The sequence below is a fragment of the Dermacentor andersoni genome, chromosome 1, assembly GCF_023375885.2.
Source record: "Dermacentor andersoni chromosome 1, qqDerAnde1_hic_scaffold, whole genome shotgun sequence".
In the NCBI taxonomy this organism is placed as follows: domain Eukaryota; kingdom Metazoa; phylum Arthropoda; class Arachnida; order Ixodida; family Ixodidae; genus Dermacentor; species Dermacentor andersoni.
In genome coordinates, this window is record NC_092814.1 from 280551445 (window position 1) to 280565929 (window position 14485).

At 48.5% G+C, this 14485-nt stretch overlaps 1 protein-coding gene across 1 annotated transcript in view; it reads right to left on the minus strand.

The window, feature by feature from the left end:
* LOC126548228 (protocadherin Fat 3-like) overlaps positions 1 to 14485 on the minus strand; it is a 341248-nt gene that overhangs the window by 212797 nt on the left and 113966 nt on the right. The window lies entirely within an intron of this gene.

The window sequence follows — 14485 nt, forward strand, 5'->3', positions numbered from 1 at the left end:
CACTTGAGACTGTCGCAGGGGACGAGATATTTTTTTTTAATGTCGACTGGCCTGGGAACTAACGGAATAGCTGGTTATCATTGCTCTGACCTCGTACAAGAGACTCATACCGATATGTGAATTTTTCTTTAGGCACATGGCAATACGTCATGTCGCAAGGACGTGTATTTACGCTCTGTGTTTACGTAGCGCTTTTTATAGTGTACACAACTTCATAATAAATTATTAGTGGCTCTTCATTCTTTATAGCACACATAGCTTAATCGCGTGCATGTACGGTTAGAATATGCCACAAGTTTGCGACCACCATTAAAAATATGGAGCACGAGGTCTGTGTCTATGTGCGGAGAATTTCCTTTCAAATTTTGAACGCCTGACTGAAGCATTGGCATTAGGGTCATGTCGCTGAAAGACAGGCATGCTAACATTGACACTGGAACAACAAAGACAGCGTTTGTGTTGTCCTCTTCGTTCCTTCTGGTGTCCTTCTGGTGTACTTCTGGTGTCCTTCTGGTGTACTTCTGGTGTACTTCTGGTGTCCGTGTGCCAACATGAATTCCTAACATAGTGCTCAACATTCAGTCGTTCTAAAAATATTAGACGGTTTTAGCTTACCGGCTGCCACGACTGGCATGCATGGAGATTACCGGGCTCTCGGTGTTCGCCGCACAGTCGGTGAAGTTTACTGGGACGCGTCTTTCGCCGGTTACCGTCATTGCGTAACGCCATGCCAGCGTCAGGGCATGCCCTTTTCTATCCCAGTCCACGTCACATTGAATGAATTGACTTAGGCGTGTTCGTCCCAAAAGGGCGCTCGAGAATCCCTCAGGCAAGCGCTCACTCTGAAGGAGTCCGCATAAGCCGACCTTTACTCTGCCCTGCAGTGTGTATACAGGAGCCATGTTTCAGGCCGTCGTCATGCAGCACAATCAGTGCAGTGTAGCCGGAGAAGACTTGGTGTTAAAGTGAAGCAATTACTTCTGTCTAATGCCTTTGTGGACGTTTTCCACTGGACACTGCACTGTTATTAATAGAATAACAATGCTTATCTTGCTTTAAGAAACAGAATAAGGATGTACGAGAAGAAGGGAGACCTAGGGGTCGGGTTTTTGTTAATCATAATTATATGAAGCCAACAGATAATGAAGACATTTGCGTCAGTTTATTTAGGCTTCACCCGCTTCCAAAGTCATATCGCGCTCTTACGGTGAACTGCTGTAATTAGCATCCATATATATGGGGTCGCTTGCATTTGGCAGAAGTTGCCAACAGTTGCTTGTCTATACTATGGTTTCTTAAGTAGTTATTGTTTGCCCATTTTTATTTTAGTTTTTTATAGCGACAGCATTTATTGGAGTCATTGGACAAGTCTTGTCCGCTGCGTAAATTCGTTAAGGACTTCATCTCAACTGCGTCGCCACTAACGGAAGGTATAAGGGAATCTGAGCTATGAGCAACATTTACAACGCGTATTCGTCTGATGCTGATCCGGCTAATGTGAATGTGTCACGTCGCCTGCCTACTGTGGTGGGTACATCGATGCCAACCAAGGCTATTATTTTCTTGTGCGCGTGTCACCACTGCGACGCGCATTTCATTTTTTAATTGCTTTTCTTTCGTGCTTTGGATCTGAATGATGATCTGCGATGCATTGCGTTTTTGCATTATTTCAGTCTGAAAATTTCACTGGAACAAATATAATACATAAAGAAGGAGGGGCTAAAAGCGAAACTTTTCCAGGCAATGTCAGCTGTACGGGCACTGAGAGGAAGGCCGGACGCACAGACGAAACGTCAGTTCATTAAACAAGGTATTTTTACTTCTGCGTCAATCCGCCTTTATATACATAATGACCGAGAAGAAGGGGAACCAAGCGGCCTGATTTTCGGTATTCACAATCATATGAAGCCAACAAACAATGGCACCAAGAAAATAGAAAACAAAGAGGGCTTAAAGATGAAAGTCACCAGGCACTATCAGCTGTATGAGCACACGTTGTTAAAATTCAATTATGCGGCACTTTGCAAAAAGCATTTTCTTCGCAGTCCAATTTAGCGAAAAAGACGCTCCGCACGATGCTTGAACAAGAAAGCCTCTGCAGCGCAGCGGTATGCTGCCGGACACGGCCACTGACTAGATGTCTCAGAATGAAGTTTGTCTACTCCCTGATATCGACAGGCCAAAGCGACAAACACGCTACGCCACGCGGTGAAAAAATATCAGTGTGTTCAGTCGTGGCATGCAGTGTTTACGAAGAAAAGGCTCTATACGAGACGTCACACCCGACTAATGAGCGCCACTGAACTTTCTGCTTTCTGTAGGTTCCAAATTAGGATGAATTTAGACACGACAAGGCTGCAGGCACGTGTTCTATTTTATATATATATATATATATATATATATAAAACAACGCCGACAGAATTTAGGCAACCAGCCGACGAAATCAGCCACAATTTTGCTCGTTATATTTGAGAGGGGTACTCCGACTGCGCGTGAAATGTGGTTGTGACGTACTTGAACGGGACGCCCTGATTATTATGACGGAACGAAGAGCGGATTTCGCGCCACCACCCGTGTTTAATTAGTGACTCTCCGGTGGCTTGGCTATAGTGCATACGCCTGGCTCTCTGATCGGGCAGTGCATTCATACTAAACGTCAACGAGCCTTTCTTACGCGCGTAAATAGCTTTGCGAATTCAGTCCCAAATGCGCGCAGAGAGCGTGCATAATAAATGCGGCATAAATTGCCAGAGGAATGGCGCATTTAATGTGAACGTACGAGGTAAACAAGAACGCTTTGCATGGTCGACGGGATCCCCATCCCATCAACTCGGGACTAACCGGCGCGCGCGAGCCTCCCGTCGAAGCCGGTTCTCGGTCGAGCGGAGAGTTGGCGGTCTTACTCGCTTTCGACAGTAACAGCGCAACGCGCGTGGAAAAAAAAAATGAAAGTAAAAGAAATCATAAAATGGAACCTGTCTCGACAGTATACGACGTTTTCTGGAAAAAAAAAAAAAAAAGAAAGGAGAGCGCTGGAGAGATGACACGACGCCTGTCATCTTCGGCTACACAAAAGAGGCCCCGCAATTCTGTGTTGGCGCTCCTCTCGGTTCGGACCGTCTTAGGTTTCCTTCTTGCTTGCTTCATTGCGTCCTTTTTAAGCCTCGAAAGTACATACTGCTTATATAGCTTTTAAGCAGAGCCATGGATCGACCCCCTTCTTTTTGTGTGTGTGTGTGTGTGTGTGCACACGCCACTCTGGTTCCCTATCTTCTTCTTCCTGTCTCACACGAGAAGCAACAACACGCGCTAGCACGCGCGCGCGCGCGCGACAAGTATGAGAACAAAGCGAAAAATACCAGGCAGGAAGCGAAGACAGGGTGGGAAGGAAAAAAAAAAAAACGTCCTGAAACAATACAGTGCAAGGGGGGGGGGGGGGGGGGGCACGAGAAAAAAAAAACAGCGCGTTCTGAGAGCCGAACTCTCTGTGTCCTGTTCCTTATTTACATAGGGTACGAGAAAAGGCAGGTCGAATACGCCCTCCCGCCGCACGCCTTCCTTCCGCCTTCCTTCACTTGCAGCCGCGTAGTCCTCCTGGCTGCGGCTTACAAAACACGAGAAAATCGCCTTTCACTCGCTGCTCTCGCGGGCGCCTTATCTGTTTTTGGCATGTTGGGGTGGTGGTGGGAGGCTACCAGCGAGCGTATATGCTACGAACTGGCGCAGGCTATGCCGCGCGCGTCTTTCTCTCTCTCTCTCTCTCTCTTGCGCGCGCGCGCGTGTATGCAAGCTTTTTTTTGCGCCTTCTTCTTCACTTTCGTTCTCTGACAGCGCGTTGTCTAAGCTGATCTCTCTCGCTGTCTCGTATTTCTTTTCTTGCTCCTTTTTTTCTTTTCAGCTTCCTCTCTCTGCCTGTATTCCTTCGAGAGAAGTCCCTTGTTTGCAGCAAGCGAGCCCAGCGCTGCTACGCTCAAGCCGGAGCTCTTTAAGGGGAGCCTAACTATATGCCAGCAGCAAAGCGGTTCGCATATACGCCTAGCGCGCGGGAGAGCGGCCCCAGTAAAAAGACAAATTGCGGGGCGGGGAGAAGTAATGAACGGCGCCATAAGTTGGCCTCGCTAGGATGGGAAACTTTGAGCGCTTTATTAAGTTGACGGACTCGGAGGAGAATAGCTTTTGTTTCTTCGGCGCTCTTGTTACTCGTTCACTCGCCCGCTTTGGCCGCTCTGGCAAATTTTTCGCTTGAGGCTGCGCTGGGCGCGCACCCGCAGCGATGGGTGGCGACTTGGCGTTACACCTGCGCGCGACCCGAGAAAAGAGATAGGGGCCCGCGTTAAGAGCGCGGCCAGAGCACGCGAACCAACGAGTTTGGAACAGGGAGAGGAGGAGGTTACGGGCCGGATTAAGAGGGAAAGTTTCGTTTTGTCGTATATGGCCGATGAGATATTTTTCAACGTGTTTCTTTCTACAGTGGTCGCGCGCGAATAACGTTGTTGTATTGTTATTATTTATTACTAACATTACTCTAAATTAACATTACTATCAGTACTCAAAAGTAATAAAGCATTGCATGCCCCCCTGAGCAGTTGTAGTGGTGGTTTTCAACAGCTTTGCCTTCACTGGGCGTCCACTTACTCAGGGCCGGGATGACTAGTCAATTTTTTAAAAAATCAGAACGTTCATTAAGGCACAAAAGCAACTGAAACGCCCATGCATTTCTTCCCACATTTCTTTGTTTTCTTACAGGCTAGCGAAGCGGCTGTTGTGCTTCGGGTAGGCGTGCGCGTTGTTGTCGGAAAAACATCCCATTCTGACTCTAGCTTGTTAACTGCGTACGGCGATTACCACGCACTTCAAACTTCCGTCGTGGAACCACCAGCGTCGACCAGCCCGATCTTGGGTTAAAGTAACATAGGACAATCCCTCTTATTATAATAGCGCGCATTACTTATCGCAAAGAAGTTATCATTGTCCTGTAGATTGCCACACATCAAAGTAGGCCTATATCTCAAGCAAGACCTGTGTCACGGCCACACTGGTATGTAAGAAAAAGTAGAGGGGGGGGGGGCGGGAATTCGGGCTCGCATGCCGGACTGTTACAAACGGCCTTTCAAGTTTCCTTTTTTTTTCTTTCCTTTGATATTTGGTCATTTTTCTCGTACACTATATTTAAGCTCATTGGCTGTGAATATTGCAGACCGGTAAATTTATCTCCACCTTCAATAGATGTCCCTGCAGTGGAGTGCAGAAGAGGAAAACACAGGTTCATGAGCTGCAGGCCAATGAAGCTAGCGATTGCGCAAGTGGATAATATAAAAAAAAAAACTTATATTTTTGCATCACCATAAAAGAGAAGAGAAGGGTACCGGGACCAGCACGCTTCGTTTGAACTATTGGAAATCATTCTCTGGGAAAGGGCTCCCCGGACCGTGCCGCTCGCTCGAGCAATGCTAAAGGCTAGGAACGTCAGCACCATTGCCACCAGCGGCAACAGCAGCAGCAATATGGCCGCCGCAGCAGATCAGCGGTAGAAAATTTTCGGAGAGGGGAAACAGAGAGAAAGAGAGAGAGAGATAGAAAAAAAATACAAGCATAAGGGAGTTAGGAAGCCCCAGAAAAACGACAACGCTTTCGTTGCTTAAAAAAGAGCAGAGCTGCGGTGGAAGTCTGCAGCGGCAAGGCACGGCGGCAACGGCCGATGGACGGCAAAAAATGCCACGCGTCTCCTCCGGTGCCGCTGCCTCCACCGCGCTGCACGGCTGCTGTGCAACGGAGCGATTCGAGAGCGGCTGCAGGGCCAGACGCCGGTCTCCGGCGTTTTCGCTCAAACTGTTGTTGCCGCGCCAATAAATATCGCTCTCGAGAGCGCGCCTTGCCCGCTCGGCTCACGGCAAAGCGCGGAATGAAACGGCGCACGCTGGCGAAAAAAGAAAATACAAAGCAAATTACAGCACGAAGGAAAACGCGGGCACGCGGCGAGCGTTCGAGTTCTTGCCTGGCTTTTTGTGCAGCGCGGCGACCGCCGAAAGGAAACGCTGGCAGAAAGGAGCGGCGCGCTTGTTGTTCGCCACTGAGCCAGCGTCGCTGCTAACACGTGAGCGCGCCGGAACGCAGCCGGACAAGGCACAAAGGCACGGCGCGTGACCGACGAATCGCGCGACAATTCGCGACATGCGCAGACCACGAAGGTTGAACCGATCTCACAATGATTGCACTACACGTGCATACCGTATTGCTTACGGGGTGAACATTCTTATGTTTTCCGGATTTTTTAAAGATCGCCCGTCGCAGATAACATAGTTGGAGTCCTTGAGCTGGATTATTCAGAGAGGCGGATATGCACAAGAAATTGAAACGCATATTCAACGAATTAAAAAAAAAATCAACTAATAACGTCTTAATTAATTACTTTGCGACACATATTGCAATTTACGATTGTAGCCGGTGAGTTTGCGAGGCGCATCCACTTGAAATGGATTTCCAGATTGACCCCAGTTTGTAGATATGTGGCATCAAACTCACCCCAAATGTTGCCGCGCGACTGGCCGCTCGAGTCAGGTTGCGTGTATTGGCGAGCTTATTTCACTCTCGGAAAAACACTGTTATGTAGCACGTATTGAGGAACAGAAAGCTGTATCGGGAGTTTTCCACGACGCTCTACAATTTTCTCATTGACACTTTTCATCTAATTATAATATTTGAGAAGTTGATTAAGTAATTAGGACTAATTATCTAATTAGGTAGCATGAAATATATAGTTTGAGTATCTCCAAGTGACGGCAAATAACATTACTTTTGTTCTGCCCAGCTACGTGGCATCTGCATATATTAAACTGGCTAAATTTAGCTAGAACACTCTATAATATAACCAGCCTAGCAACTAGTTTCAAAGTTGTTGCAGCACCGCTATGGGCGGCGGCGTGCTGTTAAAACTACCATTACTGTCATTATTAATATTACTCTAAATTAACATTACTATCATTACTCAAAAGTAATAAAGCATTGCATGCCCCCCTGAGCAGTTGTAGTGGTGGTTTTCAACAACTTCGCTGGGCCTCCACTTTCGCAGGGCCGGGATGACTAGTCAATTTTTTTTTTATCAGAAAGCTCTTTTATGCATTGGGAGGCACAAAAGCAAGTGAAACGCCCATGCATTTCTTCCCACATCTTGGGAATTAATATCTCGAAACAGGTGTCGTCCCCGAGATTCACTTCAAGTAGACGACTTGCAAACTCACCGGCTACAATTCGCTAATTGCAATATGTGCCGTGACGTAATCAATACAGAAGTTAATTAGTGGATGTTTGTTAATTAGTTGCATATGTGTATCGATTTGTCGAGGTAGGAACGTCCGCCTCTTCAAATAATGCAGGTCAAGTACAAGAATTGTGCTATCTGCCACGGGCGACATTTAAAGATTCCGGAAAACTTAAAAATGACCTCCACGTATGGCATACGGTTGCACTCACTTTCTTTTTCTTCCGTGCACTGCGAATCCAGTCAAGGTTTTCCAACTAAGAGCATTGCTAGGGAATGAGAGCTCGCGAGCAAGTCGCTTCACTTAAATTTTCCACAGCCTGATCACAATGTGATTATGGTTGGCGAGCACATTCCGAGGCTGGCGATATATCAGCTCCGCGGTGCAGCGTGGCGTGACCTCGGTAGGCCTCTGGCAGAGCAATGGAATGGCTCTTTTAAAGGTCCTTTCTGTCTCTTATTGTTTCCTGATTTAAGTGAGATATGCAAGTCCAATGGGATAAACGAAAAGCGGAGCTTGGCCAAGGACACACGAACGTGGGTGACTGTACGCGTATGTGCGCTCAAGATACGGGCTACGTGCAATCGTCAGGACAAACCGACGGCTCAGAAACAATATGTTCGGAACCGAAAAGCGCGCTTTTCCTCTGCTTTGCGCACTGCAGCACTTTGTGTGAGAGGCCGTGAGACTGTCCTTGGCGCGTGTGTAGATCGGTTATGCGCATTCGTCAGGAGGCCAGGAACAAGATGTATGCCAGTGTTTTGACCAAACGACAATCGAGCAGCTATACGCGCACCTAACTGCATGTTACCCGGCCCGTAAATACCGTCCTATAGCTTTCTTTCCTCTTGGTCCTCCTCCTTCTCCTCCTTCGGGTGACAGTGAATGCCTCTAAGTATATGTTGTCGAAAGCCATATGCGCCAGTCGCGTAGCACTCAGACAGAACACAGTGATCGCAGTGTCGCCATACAAGATCAAGCGGATCAGGGCAAATAGATGTCGTTCCAGATTTTGCGTCGTAAACTCCGGAACGGGGGCATGCATAAAAGTACAGCAAACAAACCAACAAACAAACCGTGAAAAAAAGGAGGGAGGAACGAAAGTGCGCCTGTTTTTTTTCTTTCCAGTGGCAGTAAGCGCACCAATAAAGAGTCTGCCAGAATACAAAAAGGAGGGAGAATTGGATGGGCGAGTGCATTGAATGCAACTTTACGTGCACAGACTGAGCAATCGTGCCGGCAATATCTTTTTTCATGCGGACCTCGTCGAAAGTGGAAGGACGTGCAAAAAGGATGCCACTGGTCGGCGCAGCGCTGCAGTGTGAACGCCTGAACACATGGAAACCTTGGATGACTGCACGGTTTCTTCCTCGCGCTACATCGTGCAGTTTTTCCTTTTGTTCGCACGCATTCTGCTGTATGGATATCGACAACCACGCTTGCCTGTGTTTGGCACGCACTAAGGGTTCAGTTCTTAGAAGTGCCGGCTCAAAGAAGTGGATGCCGCTGTGAACACTCTTACTGACGCCTCAACGAATAAGCAAAGGCTCTTGCAGCTTTTTGGCGTGCAGGCTCTGTGGCTAAGACTTGACCATACGCTCTTACGTTCACCAAAGTGCGCTCTATGCTTCAAGATTATGCGTGGAGATCGCACTTGAAAGTTAGAGAAATTTTTTTGCCACCGAAGCGGTTTTTCTTCAGGTCTCCCGGAGACTTTCGTTTCACAGAAACTACGCCATCGCCCGACATGGCTCAACACAGAACAGCACACTTCAAAAGACTGTGCGTACACGTGTAGACATCTGCACTCGCTACAGATGCGCCGGTCCCCGGCTTTGTTCTCTGCGGAATTACGCACGAAACAGCGAAAGCTACTTAAATATTATCACAACAATAAGCGCACGCCGTCAAGAGCATCATTCCTTTAACAAACCGAATTCATTTATGTGACTCTTTCTCTCGTTTTTAAAGCGAACATATTTTTTGTTTTCCTCTTTCACCCCCGTTCTCGTACTCGCATTTTCTCCGCTGAGGGCTCTATGGCGCAACCGAGTCGCGGGACGCGTCGGCCTCCGAACGCCAACCGCACGGCTGTCGCGCTTTGCGGAGCCGCGGTCGGTGGCAGCGCTGTGTCGCGTTCCTCCGATGCAAGGGCTGACGGTTGCGAGCAGCGTTTGTCGCCGAAATCCGCTGCGCGTCTCTTGTCGAGATGCGACGAAATATTCTCTTCTGCCATGGGCATATTTCAACGCCATATACTTGCAAAACTATTTTTGACTATCACTGTTCAATTAACGGTCGCAGCTAACCCAGTACGGTTCGGAAATAAATCAACCCCAAACTTTTTTATGACAGCTTCGCCCGCTAGTAACATTCTTCTTTTTTATACATTTTTTTTTGCAGCCTCTGTCTTTACGGTAAAGGAACCATAACCGACTATATAGTGATCCTCCACACCCCTCATGTTTGCGAATTCACCAAATGGTTTATCTCCCTGCATCCCGTGTTGTCGCTCGGGAAGTCTCGCGCGCGTGAAGTCCAAATGAGAAACCTTACTCCTTCCGGCCGTTGCTAATCAGGGCCGGCTCACAGGCGGGCGGCCATTACGTTGAAGAAGCACATTGCTGTAATCTCATGTGAAGTGACCGTCCGCCCACCGACGACACCCTTTCTCCCACCTGGCTTATTTACGACCTACATAGTATGTTCGATCGGACAGAGTTCTTCAGTCCCGGTGGCATAGTAAACAACGAGACGGGAAAGTGCTGTCCATATATAGCGCAAGCACTGCCATGTAATCCCAAAAGCACACGGTAGTCCAGCCCGAACTCACGCGCGCAACACACATGCGCAAACACGTACCCGCCCACTCACAAACACGAGAAAGATAGAGGGAGATAGGAGCAATCAACCTAAGTGGCAAAGCTTCGGTGACCTAGAGAAGAAGTCTAAGAAGGATTACGACTTGCTTCCTAGAGCAACTAATTTTCCCCTCAGTGGCGGAGCGCTTATAGGCAAATGTGGCCTTCGCTTGGTGGTGGCGGCTAAGCACTGCTGCCGGGTGCACGCGGAAATAGTACGAGCACGGGCTGCTGGGGCAACTACGAGGAATGGGACGGCAGCTCGGCGCACACCGCTTGCCTCACGGGAGCCGCCTGCCGACGGTGCTTTCGCAGGTGGCAGCCCTGCGTGCGGCAAACGTGTAGAGGCGCATTTGACGGCGGTTTTGCTGCTCAGCGGCAAGATCTCCTGTTATTTTTCGTTGACCAAGAGACTGCTCGATATTATTGAGGCAGTTGTATATCGAAGTGGCTTATATAGTGAGGGACACAAGAGATGCCATGGCTGCGCATTGACAGTCCTTATAAATAAAAAAAAAACAATTTTTTTTCCTAGTGACTTTCTTGCCCGACCGCACTGGCAGCAAGCGTACCACAACGACGTGCCGCACGGCCGCACTTCTTCTCGAGGCCCTAGTGGATGGCGCTTCAGAAACAACCGCCGATGATTACAAGGCGCATAGTTTTGCCACCGTTTTACCTTCTGCTCGCCGCAATCGCACACGAAAAAGAAGCGGCTGCGAATGCGAGTACAGGCGAGCCGCTTCGCTGTACACCAGTGGTAGCACCTCCGTAGTTTGGAATTGCCAGCAAAGCAAATGAAGCTACGAATGATGTGACAAGATGTGCAAGCTTATGTTTGAACAAACGGAATTACATCTGCGACTCGCTACCTGGCGAGAGCAGTCAAACCAGTCTTGAGCCCTTGTCATAGTGATGCTTGTTATTCTTACGCTCATAAGAAAGACGCTGGCGCTCGTAAGAAAAGACGAGGCAAAAGCGCACGGACAAAAGCAAAGTTTTAAAGAATATTGCGTTAAAGAAGCTGTGCCGTTACAATGGAACCGGTTAACTCATTTTTAATTTAGAATGTTGAAAGAGAGAGAGAGAGAGAGATAAAGTTTAATGATATCTGGAGAGGTGCCAGGTCTAGCCATCTCAACGTGCTACTCCAGATGAGATGATCAGGCATGCGAAAAGAAAGGGAATGAGATAAAAAACAAAGCACACACACACACACACGCGCACGCACACGCACACGCACACACGCACGCGCGCACGCGCGCACATTAAGACATGCGCAAATTTAATTTGTATTTGTAGCCGCTTTACAACCTGAGGGGCTGTTTTGATTAACGCTTTAAACAGGCGACAAGATAGGCGACTTCAGTAGCTGCACGTTCTTCAATCGGCGATGTCCGGGATCTCAAGTGCGTCCCCCTGAAGCCCTTATAATATTCCTGCGGGATACAGGGCTCAATGAGCTAGTCTCTAAATTAGAATGCAATACGCGAACCGATGTGAAGGTAATGCTAGGAACGCACACCCCTTCCCACTTGGGGGAAAAAAACGTCGATTAGGAGGCGGAGCTGCGTATAAAATATTTTTATGTATCCTGTAACTTTTTCTCTTTCTTTCTTTTTCTTTCTCTCTTCTTTTCCCTTTCTTTCCTTTTCTTCCTCTCTTTCGGGGCAGTATAGGAAAGAAAGCATAAGCGCGAGCTAAAGTATGAGCTATTATGTAGAAGCATGACTATATATGTCATACTACATACTACATGCGCCGCGCGAAAAGTCAGGGCCTTTGTAAGGCTTGTATACATCAGAACGGATTCCGTGAGGTGAAACTCCCGCTCAAGGGAAGAGATGGACCCGGCACAAATAAGCGAATCAATGAAATCCTGTCGACGGGTAACAGAGCAAACGATCCAGAAGGACGCGACAGACGAAAGCAGGGCACAAAGGCCAGCCAGAGCATTGTGCGCAGAGCGGTGTAAAAACACACAGAGTGGCGGACATAAGCATCCTTCTTACAGGCCACGCCAGACCAGCTGGATGGAGCCAAAGGTAATGCTCCCGCCGGCTGGAGGAAGGCATGGATAGATAGGCCGGCAAGAAGGGAAGAACCATGACAAAACAAAAAGGTGCCGGAATGGTGCACTGCACAGCAGAGATGACTCAGCAAGGGCGGGGTCTCGGCGCGTGAATTCACGCTTTGCAAGCAACTGAAGAGAGAAAGAAGAAAGAAAGAAAGAAAGAAAGAAAGAAAGAAAGAAAGGAAGAGAAAAGCGACATGAGAGAACGAGAGAATAAGACGAGAAGATAGGAGGAAAGAAAATCTCTACGGGAACTTGAGCAAAGCACATAGCGACGACATGATCTATCTGCGAGAGTTTGGGTTGATCATTTTCACGAGTCGGAATAGCATTTTACAGTGTCGCGCCTCTTTCAGGAGAGCAGGGTGAAATCGGCGCCCGCGTTTTTTTTTTTTTTTTCATCGCGTTCCCTTCGGGTTCTGGATGCCGGCTCGCTTCTTTTATGTCGCTTTATTGCGTGGCTGCCTCCGCTCGACGCGCGGACAAAGCTGCTCAGGGCTACAGCATGCATGTGTCGCGCGCGTGCGCGCGCAGTCAGAACGCACAGCCATCCAGCCAGCCGTCTATACGCAACTATCGGGAACGCGAACGCTGACAATGGTGGCGGCATGTAGCGTCGATGTCTATCTCGCCCTTGGCGCGATCTCCCCCCTTCCTTCGTCTCTGGCCCTCGTCTCTGCATCTGAGATTTAGGGCGCCAATCCTTCCTGTCACGACGACGGGCTGAAAGAAATGTAAAACGCCGGCGATGCGGGACCTCTGGGGAGGAAGCGGCGAAACTGAAAGCAGCGGCCTGGCACATATTGCGGCGGCGGCGTTCTTGCGCGGAGACTCCTCAGATCGGAGCAATATCAGCCGTATGCCACACACATGTGCGCATATCTGATTTCTAGTTCGCCTCGCAAGCATGCGTTTGTGCGCGCACATCTACCGGGGAAATGAGATGAATAGCTCAATAAAAGAAAACGTGTGCCATATCCCGAGAGTGAATGGAGAATACGAAAAAAAAAAAAGGAAAGGACACTCCTTACGGGACACGCCGAAAAGCCTGAGAGCCGTTAAATGGACGACATGGGGATCAAGAGCACGGAGTGAAGAAAGGCAAACGGACTTGCTATCGGAAGGTTTTGGCACCGACCACTGTTTTCTCTCTCTTTTTTTCTTTTTTTGACGTTCTCGCTTTTGAATACGCAGATAGTTTGCGAAGGATATCAAAGCCGTGGGTTCAAAGGCATTCGTTTCGATTTTCTTTCTTTCTTTCTTTCTTTCTTTCTTTCTTTCTTTCTTTCTTTCCTTCTTTCTTTCTTTCTTTCTTTCGTTCGTTCGTTCGTTCGTTCGTTCGTTCGTTCGTTCATTCGTTCACGAAAAAGACGCACTCGATCAGAAGGGCGCGCTGCTACGCTCTTTGCAATAATGAACACAGTGGTTCGGTATTAAAGAAGGCGTAATGCTCATATGACATTGACGCTATAGCTATACCACATGGCGGTGCAATTTCTGCGTCGAATCGTATGCGTATTCCGAATATATTCTTTTTTATTTGTCAAAGCTGAAAAAAAGGTACAAAATTCACGCAGGAACTCCTCTTGGAGTGTGTCTAAGTACGTCCAAGCATTATGCCACTTGCTCATCTGCACGAAGCGCGGTGTCATAATCAATGTTCTGAAACTTGATCCGACCAGTAGAGACAACAGCGCTGCGCAGACGGCGGCCCAAGGTGAATTGATGGCGCAAGCAAACTACTGCAGGTGGCGGTGCCAGGTGCGCTGATGACGTTCCGATCATTATAAGCCGTTATCGCTATTGAGCGCCTAATCCGCCCGCGTCGAACCGTTATCAACCGCGATCAATCGCACTCCGGCGGCGGCTGCGTATGGCACGGCCGGGCGGGCTACCTCTATTGAAAGCCATCTGCGATGGGGACACAGTGCGCCGAGTGCTGATAGCTTCGTGTGCCGCTGTGTTCTCGCCGCTTAGTTGGCGGTGAAGCGAGAGGCAGCACGAAGGTAAATTCCCTCGCTGCTGCGGGCCCTATCTTGAAAGCGATCGTCGTACGTGACGGACGGAATGACGGACGGACGGGTTTCCTCGTTGGGTAGGCTAGGAATGCATTTAAAAATTAGGAATGCACGATAGGCGTAGTAAAAGGAAGCTGTGGAATGAAAGAGCACGGTAAATACAAATGCCTTTCTGATATTCCGCATTTGACGGCCGCCTTCTGACTTGTATATACGTGCAAGTGACCGCCCCTCATCAACGTGTGCGCTAATTGCGCGCAATGGCACCTGAAA